The sequence below is a fragment of the Momordica charantia genome (genome assembly GCF_013281855.1).
Source record: "Momordica charantia cultivar OHB3-1 chromosome 4 unlocalized genomic scaffold, Mcharantia_2.0 BLBB01000004.1, whole genome shotgun sequence".
Classification (NCBI taxonomy): Eukaryota; Viridiplantae; Streptophyta; class Magnoliopsida; order Cucurbitales; family Cucurbitaceae; genus Momordica; species Momordica charantia.
The window spans coordinates 7,549,187-7,561,515 of record NW_028275162.1 but is presented as its reverse complement, the minus strand read 5'-3'; positions in this window follow the sequence as shown (position 1 = coordinate 7,561,515).

Here is a 12,329-nt window from a genome sequence, read left to right as displayed (position 1 = left end):
GGACCTACAGATCATGGGCTCCAACGATTCGAGACTAACCGGTCAAACTCTTTAACTTAGTTAATCAACATTCGTTAACTAACAGAACTGTCCACTATAGCCTGTAGATGCACTTCCCTCACTGTAGATATATTTGTGTCCATTCGATATAACCGTCATCGGTAAGTTGATCCTTCACAGGCCGTTCGTAACCTTAGCTAGGTAAAAAAAACCGTTTTACCCCTGAGTTACATCTTTTCTCCTTAAGTACCACTATCCCTCTAATGAACAATTGATTTAGGATCAAATCATTAAATTCAATTCCTCTCGGGCCAGTGAGAGGATGAGGCCCTTTGTTCAAGACCCGGGATCAGCCCTTAAGGGAACAACCTCTCTACTATCCCTAAATCAGGTAAGAGTGAATTTCGTCTTGCTAATTCTATGTCCCCAGCTATCTACCCAGTCTTATCCCTGAAATGGGAGGCGTATTGAGCAGCGCTGATGAGCTTACTCTCACCTATGCAGATCAAGGGAGAATCCTGAATAAATAAGAATTCATAGATGGCTCAGGATTTAGATCAAGTTATTTAGGTCATCGATAAACGAAATTAATCAGTGTTATCCGTAAACGGTGTTAATACGTAACAGTGATTATTTCAGGGTCAGTCTTACACAATCTCATTGTGTAGAACACCCCCGCTCACATGTTTCTACACGAACAAATCAGGATCACTTCGTTTATGACACCTTACAACATTTGTAACAATCATAAAGCGGACCGTATTCAATAGTGTCTCCAGGAAAAAGTACCCAACTTGATCCATGTACTATAGACTGTTTAGGCTATTTACTTGAACTTGATCCAGTTTATGTCTCCACATAAAGTCCAAGTACTCATTATAATAGCCAATGGTTCGTAGTTTACTAAATTTATTAAAAAACAAATTCACTTTCATTTAACAACATTTGTCTGAATAACCTCACATTAATGTTCACTGTTTACAAACTACGAGTTTTAGGACAGAGTACCCAACATCCATGTCGGGAGAGCGTACCTACCGCACCTATATGGTATGTCTATTGTGCAAGACACTTGCCAGATAACCTCATAAAGTAACGTCGACGCGCGCCCGCCTACGACGTATGCCCAACACCGTGCACGCCCCATGATGTTCGCATGTGCGCATGCTCAGTGTCACGGTCGTACAATTTTCAACCATGCAGTGCCATGATCTAAGCTCGACCATGGCCAGCCTTACGAGAACTCTAGCCCCAATCCACTTTTTGCGCCATTTGTGGCTTCGCTGGACCTTAGGCGAGGTTCTTTCTTCCTCGACTGAGCTTCACTTGCAGCAGAATTCAAACTTGTCTCGACAATGCACGTCGCTAGTACGTGCATTTAAACTCTATCCCGACTCTAGCCGGCTTACCTCTACACTAGGACAAGCCCCACGGCTCTACCTTGCCTCTACTTAGGCCAAGGTCTTCTAAACGCGACGTCGCAACTAATTTCCAACCATCTTAGTTCTCGGCCACTCGGCCGTCCCGCTCCTACAATGTGCCAGGACCTTATCGGGATGAGTTCTGACCTATAACAGGGTCAGAACAAGCTTAAAATGCCAATCGGGTACAATCGGGAGATTTATGCCGCTTAACTATGTCAAAAATAGCTTATCAGACCCAACAAACGCCTCTAAGACCATTCCTGCCAAGAAACTAGTTAATAACGGGCTAAATGGCCTTACCGGGTACTGCTGGGATGTTCCTGCCGACTTCCAGACAAGGAATGACTAAACTTGGCAACCGGGACTACCGAGCCAAGACTAGCTTTTTCTCACTTATCGAGTACCCACCGGTACTGTAGGATGCCACCCCGAGCATCGAGATGTCATCAAGCTTCGTTGTTCATTGGGCATGCAAACCGAGAACCGACCCATGTGCAAATTTATGATCGGGACCTTCCGGACATCCAGCCATTTGGACACTATCGAGGCACGACGCTCTTGTGCCCGTGCCATGTCGTTCGAGCATATCGTATCGCATAAGGACCTCAGGTGCAACCTCCGACACGTGGATCGAGGTGCAATGCCGGCACACCCGTGCTGCCCAACACTGTCCTTGAGTTTTCTATCCTCAAAGGAAATCGCCCAAGACACTTGTCTTGTAGACGTTCGCCCACGCCATGACACACGCATGTGCCATGGGGTGGCTCACTTAGGCCCTGACATGGCCCAAGGGTGGTGGAGAACCAATACCATGCCTCCCCCTAAAGTACATTCTAAGGCATTCTTGGTCTGGAAGGCGTGTACGTGCAAAGAGACGAGGAGTCACTCGCCAACGTAAAGCACACGTCTGAACTCCAATTGACATGAAACTTGGCATGCTTGCATATCTCACTTATATGCATCTAACTCTAATGCCACTCGTCCAAACTCTCGACGGAACCCCGACTTCTAGGGTCATGGCCCGGGGCCCCAAATGACCCCCGTTAAGCTTGTCACCGACATCACTGACATCGCCTTCGCCTTACATTCTGCATATGCCTTCTCTAGGCATTCTTGAGTACATCCATATGGTGTGTTAGGTGATGCATCATCCTCCTTGGTCGCATCACGACACTTCACTTATCGGCCCTCGACATTGCCCGATGAGCGACATATGCATGTCGCTGACACTTGCACACTACGTGGGCGTCGCAACCTACTCTCTACTAGTATGATTGTGACACTCAACTGCGCTATGTCATTGCCAACCACTTGCTGTGCAACACCTTGCACACATGGCCTATCGTTCGTGCGCCCACGACCGCCCCTGCAGCTTGCATCCCTTGGTGCACACGGCCATCGCCGCACATGAAAGCCCTGCACGTGCCCACCTCGCCTGCTCCCCTTGCACTTACTGCTATGCCGCCCTACACCTATTGCCAAGCCAAGCTGTCTAGTCCATGCCGCCCATGTCATGTCGCCTAGCCATGCTGCAACCCATCCAAGCGCCCTAGCTCCCTTACCACCTTTTGAGTTTTCTTGTCGTTGTAGTGTAAAAAATAAGTAAATGCTATTACTTAATTTGTTAACTTGTTTTATTCTCTTTAGATTTATTTGAAAATTATTTTGTTTTAGTTTTAGGCAAGTATTATTTTAACATTTTAGAAAATATCTTTTGCCTTTTATTTTTCTTAGATTTTAGGATTATTTTTATTTTTCAAAATTTCTTGTAAAGCCCTTGGCCTTGGCCAATAAATAGGCATCCCTTGTAGTTTGAGAACATATTTGATTAAGTTGATTTTCGAAAAAGAGAGGAGCTTCTCCCAACCTCGCCTTTGTGCAAATCCCTCTTCCCCCACCCCCACGTCCACCCCCCAAATAGTGTTATCCTTTGTGTGGTCGAACTTAAGGTTCATTATTACTGGAGCATGCTTAGTTGGTTGGTCACCAAACTCGTGGAGTGTTTAGGCCTCGAGCATAGTGAGTATTGTATCTGTTCGTGGTTTTGACTGCAAAGGTAGTTCATCTAACCTTTCCTTTTTGGGTTGAACAAACTATACGATTAGATTCAAGTGGCTAGAGGCTCTAGTAGTTCATACACTTGGGTTGTCGTGTATCAACATCATTGTTTGCCCATTTGAGCCTTTGACTTGTCTACCTTCATTTTCTTCTCATGCTTAGTGATAGCACACTCCTTGAGCCACATTTCATGAGATTCATATTTGAATTATTTGTTACTTTTTCGTTTATTCATGATAGATTTATGCACATAAGATATATTTTGCAGGATGAAGTATTGGGAGGAAAGGAAACATAATTGGATCAAATTGAGAGAAAAATCGGAGTCAAAGTGACAAAGGATGATCTCAACAAGGATTGGAGTCTAAAACTCGATGGGATAATTAAGTTGAGACGCTGTCTGTAGCGCTCAACTCTACAAATTTAAAACGTCATTGAAAAATTCGTCGTAGTGTCTCAACATTGTGTAACATCTCAACACCGTGGCTTATAGCGTTTCAATCTTGTTTATAGCGTCTCAACGCTGTCATGACAATTATTTTTTATAAGAATATAGTTTTTCGGCTACCGAGAGGAGGAATTTTGGAGGGTTTTTTTGGCAAGGCCATTTTGGAGGGCAGTGAGACCATTAGAGAGCTTTAAAAAGAGATTTTCAAGGCTCGGGATTGTAGATGTCACCTTGGGGACGAATGATTGACACGTTGAACTTAGTTTTTTCTCATTTCCCTTGATTTTCTGGTTTGTTATGAAACTCTCATTGAACTTTTGTTGCTTTACATTGAATACGAGTAGCTAAAACTCTTGTCTTAGGGATTGATGTGAAGGGATTAGATCCCGCAGCGAAAGCACGCGAACGCGTGTGCTTCGATATTGTTTTAGAATTACAACAAAGAAAAGACATAAGCATTAATAAAAGAAAGTTAGTGATACATATCTTTGACTTCAATGTAGACACCGCCACCACAAAGTCTTCCTCGCTATCCTCTGGAAGTTAAGAACTCGGTTTGTGGGAACCGTCTTATAATTGAAAGGGAAATTGATAGATTGAGAGAGCGGTTTTCAAGTTATAGTTTCTGAAACTTGTTCAACAGACGACCGAGAGAGCATCAAGGAAAGGGGAGAACCTCCATTTTTATAAGGGAGGAAGAGTGGTGGGGAAGTCACACCCACCACTTTCCCACTTCCCACCATTAATGGTGGAAAGTGAGAGGTTTTCCTCTCACTCTTCCTTCCTTTTTTTTCTTTTGTTTTATTTTAATTAATTAAAATAATAATAATTAATTAAATCTAATTTAATTAATTAAAAAATTTATTAATTTAATTTAATTAAATCTAATTTAATTTAACCAAATTAATATATCACATAAATTTAATTAAATCATATTTAATTAAATTAAACTTAAATTAATCAACTATATTAGAATCAAATTCTAATATCCATTTCTCTCGTAATTTTGAATCCAATTCAAAATTAACTTTATATTATACAACATACATTATATTAATTGCATCTCATAAAATTAACCTTAATTCCCTTTAACAAAATTGAACAATTCAAATTCTTTTCAAAACTAAATGTTTTAACTATCCTTTACAAGCTAGCAAGGAGATCGAATAGACCTACAAATCGGAAGCTCCAACGATACGAGATTAATTGATTAAACTCATTAACCATATTAATCAATATTCGTTAACTGTTGGTCACTCCATTAAAGACCCACAGTTGCACTCTTCTCACTGTAGAATATTTTGACCATTAACGGTAAGTCAATCCTTCACGAGTGTTTGTAACCACAGCTGGGTCAAATTACCGTTTTACCCCTGTGTTACATCTTGTACCTTAAGTACCGCTGATCCTCTAATGAACAACATGTTCATGGTCTGACCATTAAACAGAAGTCCCTCTCGGACCAGTGAGAGGGTGATGCCCTTTGTTCAAGTCCTAGAGTCAGCATTTAAGGAAACACTCATCTAATTACCCTAAATTCGGGAAGGAGTAAATTTCATCTTGCGTAGTTATGTTCCTAGCTCCCCACTCGGTCTCGTCCCCAAAATGGTAGGATTATTGAGTCGGCAACCCGGGTCACTCTCACTCATACAAATCAAAGCGCGACCCTTATAGGCAGGAGTCCAAAACTCGCTCAGGATTAAGATCGAGTTACCTGGTCATCCTATGAAATATTAATATAGTTAGTTTACAGTGTGATAACTAAAGATTAATTATTTCGCGGTCTGGTCTTATACAAACTCATTGTATATGATATCTCTACTCGCATGTCTCTACATGAATTACCTAGATAAAGTGTTTTGCAACTATTACAAAGCGGGCCGTATCCATGTACCATAGACCATTTAGATTATTACTAGAATATTATCCATTTATATATCGAATATATATTATGTATATATATTGTATATCAAATGTATACATTGTATATTAGATATATACTGTATATCAAATATATATTTTCCAGTTACATTAAATAACATTGGATCTTAGTTTATTGGAATATGAATGATGTAAAGATGTAATAAAATAACTCTTTATTGAATATATAAGTTGTTTATTAATTACAAATACACGAGCTAAGGGCACAGAACCCAACAATATGTCGAGTCTTTCGAGCCGTTGTATTGTTTTATGGTCGGTAGCTTAAACTTTGGAGATATCTTCTACTCTATTATCTCATCAGTAAAAGAAGTAAATCGACTTACTCCGTCATTTCCTCGAGGTCATGACCTATGTTACCTCGGGTCCTTTTCGTATATTTCTAAGCTCATCCTGAAGTTTTTTTTCCAACTCGTTCTGTAGCTTCAACAACTCTCCAGCCATGGGTTGACTCTAGCCACCTTATTGCCATCGGCCAAAACCTCTTTACACTTGGCACTCAAGAGACATTCAGCAAGTCCAGGTGACCTTTTTCCCTCTTGCTACTTTGGTCAACATGAGGGGTAACATTCAATCGTCTATCTTGGCTACGGGTGTTGAGCATTGTTATCCTCATTTTCTTATTTCTCAAAATCGATGTCATGCAGCTTAAGTTAGTGGATTCCTATAATCAAGGCTCGTTGCATGGGTTGAGTAACACTATGACCAGCGCAAGACTCAAACACAAGACCTCATTGTGGTGATATCATAAGGTCCTATGTCCTTGCCACGACACCATTCCCTAGAGGACATTGTTACACCTTCGTTGGAGATCGTTGTCGTTTGTTGTAGGTGATCAAGCACGCCCATAGGCCTACACTTTTTAGTACCGCCAAGATTGAGGCTATCGTTAAGATTCGGTGGATCGATTTGAAACACACTGATGCATCCAATCACCAAGGCTATGCCTTTTACTAGATCGCAGACAAACGACGGTGGATCTTGCTCAATTTGGGATTGACCTTGCCTCCCGTTGGCTGGATCTGGTGGTTCATGGCCTTTATCAGTAGATCAAAGCTCCAATTCATCCCTTCCACCTTATTTTCCAACGTGGAGAATTGTCTTTTGTGTTACATGTCTTTGGAATAAGTTGATTTGATTTTGTTCGTGGATGCACTTCAAGGTGTGGTATGTTTTGGCTCCAGGTTGCCACTCTTATCGGAGGTTGCTCACGATTTTGACCCTTCCTTTTCTGAGATTCCGTTGTGGTTATCTCCACTTTTACTCATGTCAAATGTTTGTCGATGTGCAAAGTGGGTTGAGCATTGGTTATGTCTCTCTCTATAGACGACACCAATGTTGATGCAAGAATTTGGTTCCGGTCTCTGGTAGCTCCAGCGAACACCTGCACGCAAATAAATATACACACCAGTGTGGTGCTCAACCATACACTATGATGCCTAAGTTAGCAAAAATGATCTCATTGAGAGTATCAAGAATAGATTTGTGAGTGTACCTCGTGCCCAGTTTCTCCTCTTATTTATCAAGGGGTCTCTTTCGGTTGGTTCGAGTGGATTGACTTTACCAAGTTTGAGTCGGTTTGGGTGGACCGGTTGGACTGGGTTTGGGGCAACTCGGATTTTGTCTAGTTGGGTGGTCTAGCCTATGTGGTTTGACTCGGACGGCTCAATCTATATGTCACTTGTCTAACTTCAATTCGTTGAAATTTGATAGAGTAATTTCATCCCTAACATTCTTCATACATCTAATAGTATAACATTGTGAATTAAATTATTTCAGTCCTCGAATCATTTTCGAAGAAGAGGAGGGTAGAGGGTGAGGAGTAGGAGAGAGATAACTTTGGAAAAGAATTAAATTATACTCATGTCCTTGAACTTTAAGTGGGAAGGGAACCGATGGATATAAATATTTCACTTTCCGGATCTCTATCTAATTCATCGATATTTGTAAAATTCGCATATTACTTTTCTCATCACTCAAATATTGAAGTTAAAATTCTTTTAAATGGGGCTCGAAAATGTTCACCAATATTGTAGGTAATGATTATATTTTGAAATAATGATGACTTCAAAGAGAAAAAAGGGACAAAAACTTGACATGTATCGAATAATATTTTGCATATGAGTGATAGATAGTATCAATGCGTAGCATAACTAAGATTGTCAAATCGAGCATAACTCAAATGGTTAAGACATTTATCTCTGACCAAGAGATCATAAGTTCAAACTCCCCACATGTTGTATAAAAAAAAAGAGCGTAACTAAAATTTCAAAAATGAAGTCATGATTAAGAACCTACTCTAAAACAACTCAACTTTGTTATTTGTTTAAAAAATAACCCTATTATTTCAAAAGTTTTCATAAACCTTTTCCAAAATATTCTTTAAACAACATTTGTTAATCTTTTGAACGAAAATTTCACATGACAAAATCTAGAACGACGTGACAATTAATATCTCTTTTTTGCTTTAAATGTTTTCTTCTTCCATTATCGAGAGAGTTTGCTTCTCCATTATCTGTCTAATTTTTCTCTAATCTTCATTTAAAAATAATAGTTTCTTCCACCTTTCAACTCTTTTAGGATTGAATCCAAGAAAGTTTTCATATTAATTGTTATGTTGTTCTAGATTCTGCTACATCAACTTTTCGATCAAAATATTAATGAATATTTGTTCAAAAATATATTTAATATGCTTATAAAAGATCTAAGAATCAAGAATAGTATTGAAATTAAACTTTAAAAAACAGAGAGGTGTTAAAGGTGTGTTTTGGTCACTTGTGTGTGTTCTGAAAAAGTGGAATATAGAATTGAATTGGGTCTGACACGTCATTTAGTGTAAAGTTTGGTTTGACCTGGGAGAGCTGAAACTGAACAGAAAAAAAAAAAAAAAAAACAGAGCTGAAGTGGAACTGGACATTATCCTTAATTCTGCTGACATCTCCTTAAAACTCTACTGCAATTCTCTTACCTGTTTTTCTCTGCCTCGTACCTTCCGATTCACAGAAACAGTCTGTCTTTTCCTTTACACTCTTTAAAAGAAAAAAAATAAACTTTTCCGCTTCTTCATTATTAACTCATTCCCCAACTCCTCTTGTTATCCAAAATTTTATTCAAATCTCCAAATCACCCTTTAATCTAAAAATTTATGAGCATTTGTAGAAATCATAATAAATGGAGAAGAAATAATAACGCAGAGGACCTTTACTCTGATACCATATTAATATTCATGAGATTTAATCTCAAAACCAATTGACGATGAGACGAGTAGCACATGTCCATTATAAACCCATGTAAGGTCCTTTATTTTATTAATGTTAGACCTTAACATGCCTCCTTAAGATCATGATTATTTGATTCATCGATCTTAGCTGGATCTCATTTTTTGGATCGGATGCTCGTTTGAGCTTTTGGACTCTGATACCATCTTAATGATTAATAAACCACCACTCAACCCAAAAGCTTAAGCTGATAGGTTGTGTAAATTTAATTCATATATTGGATACTAACACATTTAAATATTTTGTTAGATTTTATTAATTTTTATGATTTTACCTTAAATATCTGTCGACGTTGATATATATTATATTGATATTTTTATCAATATTTGTGTAAAATTGAAATTTCGATATTTTTCCTTCTACGTTGACCTTTAAAACTTTGATTTAAATAGTTATCTAGAGTAGACTCTTAAAAGAGTTTGTTCAGTAAATTTTAAATGTTTTTCATATTATTTATTTGGGGAGTAAAAAGTGATTAGAAAAAAATTTCCTAAGAAGAAGTCTTAAATGCATTGGCTAATAACAAAATAATTAATTATTGATTTTTAAGGGATGAAACAATTAATTAGTGTTTTTTTTTTCCACTTAATTAGTGTTATATTTATGAAGAAAGTGTTTTTTTTAATAATAAAATTCATACAAGAGAGAGTGGTCAACCTATAACCTTTTTACTTATACTTTTGACTGATTAAAGAAATAAATTGATTCACTTAAAAAGCATTATCCTTAGAAGTCATATCCGACTCTAAATACTTTGATAAATAGTAACTAATAATAAAATACTTTGTGTTAGTATAAAAGCACATTATTAATAATATTAAAACACTTACTCTGTACAAAAAAAAAAAAAAGTCTAAGTGTTTTTTACTTTATTGAAAAATGCTTCTACACTGTAACCAAACATTAATATTATTTGAGTTAAAAAGTACTTTTAACCCTCTAAAAAGCACTTTTTACATTATCATAAGACAATACAGTAGAAACCATACTTTTGAAAAGTACATATTTTTTGAGATCTTATCAATGGAATAACGTTTTATGAATGAAAAATCGAGGGCACGGTATGCAATTTGAATTTTGTTTCTTACTTTCATGATTTATTAAATTAAATGGTTTTGATGAATATATGTTTAGCACATTTATCTTTAAAACTGTTTTTGATTACTCTACTTTAAATAGCTGAAATTCTAAAAATAATATTTTTTGTTTTCGATATTTTTCAGATTTTAAATTTAAAACTCTAAAACACATCTCCTATTATAAACTCATTCCATTCTTTTCAAAATTAAAACATAAAATATAATATATTATAAATTGTATAGTACTATACAAAATTTATAACATATATCTTAACAAATTAATTAATAATATTTCTTTTATTCAACTAGATGTTGAGTTGATAAATATATAGAACAATTTTTTTAAAATCTATATTCAATTTTCAAATCTACTACCAAATTTGAAATACAACTCTATTTTTTCGTTAAATCTCTTATTTTCAAATCACCGGGTATCAGAATTTATAAGCAAAAAGCCCCCTTATAAAAGGATGTTATGAAAAATGATGTGGATCTTAATTATATGTGGATTCCATCCAATTGGAAAGTGAGTGATGGTGTTATTTCATTAGAAATGCTCAGTGAGAAGGCGCAGTTGCTGCATTTGAAAACCACTACACAACATACCTACCCATCACTTGTGCTTCTTCTTTGAATATTACTCACAAAATCTTTTTCTCACACTTTTCAATTATTCTTAACCAAAACCTGTTGGAATTAATTTAATAATTAATTCATATGTGGGTAACAAATCAAACAGCAATTATATTTGGGCTAGGGCATACAAGTAATCTTAATTATGGGCCCATGACTTCCCATTTAATGGTGTGGCTAGAAACCAGCCCATTAATCCTAGGGGATTATGAGAAATCCTAGGATTAACCTATAAATATATGGTTATGTCCCCAATACTCCTTGAGCCTCCTGTGCCTCCTGTTCCCCATCAAACTCCTGTTCCCCATCAAACAGTAGTATAGCCCATATTTGGTCTGGGTTGCGTAGTTGAGGAAGACCACAAACCATGGTCAATTTATCTAATGGTTTCAGGTAATTCTAATCTCTTTATAGATTTTGGTTTTCTTCCATGCTTAAATCCTTGACCTTGATTATTCTGGAATTTTATGGCTTTTGTTTTAGAATAATCCTGAATTAGGATTTGTTTAAAATTTCTAACAAGTGGTATCAGAGCAAAAAGCACTCTCCAACAATGATCAATTATGAAGAAAGTTTTACGAAGTAGATTAAAAGAGGGTGTATGTATTGATTTTGGTTCGATTCGATTCTTGGTTAAATTAGCTCAAACTTATCATACTTCAGTTCTACAAACTACTGAGAGTAAACCAAATCGATTACTAAGGATGTTCGGGTTGAACCCTGGACTAGCTCTTAGTTTAGATCGGTTAACTTAGGATGCGTTTGGTCAGTAATCTAAAAACAGAAATATGAAAATAAGGAACTTTAAATAAAACAGAGTTGTGTTTACTGTTTTTAAGTGTTTACAACATAGGTGTTTGATAGTAGATTTAGAAATTGAATATCAAATTTGTTGGAGATGTTTAATTATATATTTGTAAATTAAGGTAGTTATTTTCTAAGTATTTAGTTAAAAAGAAGTAAAATATTTTTAATTAATTTATTAACATATATATTATAGATTTGGTAGATTTATTATTTGACAATATTATATAATTTATATTATATCATGTTTTAATTTTAACCTACATTGAGATGAGTTTATGACCTGAAAATAACATATTTATCAAAGTTTTTATTTTGTTAAAAAAATTTTACATTTAAAGTTTCAAATTCAAAATTAAAAAAAAAAACATAAATACTAAAAACATAAATATATTATTTTCAGAATTTTTTACTAGATAGGAGAATTCAAATATAATTTTTTTTAAAAAAATTACTGGGTTCATCTAGTTAACCTGGAAATAAGAAAGATGAATTACATACCAAACAGACCCTTAATTTCTTCGAATTATTTAATTACATCTCTATCGGGTTTGGTTCATTGGATGATTTACTCAAATTAAAAGAAAAGAAAAGAGAAAAATTTTTTTTTTGAATTATACATTTGAGTGGTCCAAAGGCTCGAAGAAAGAGCACAAAGGGTTAT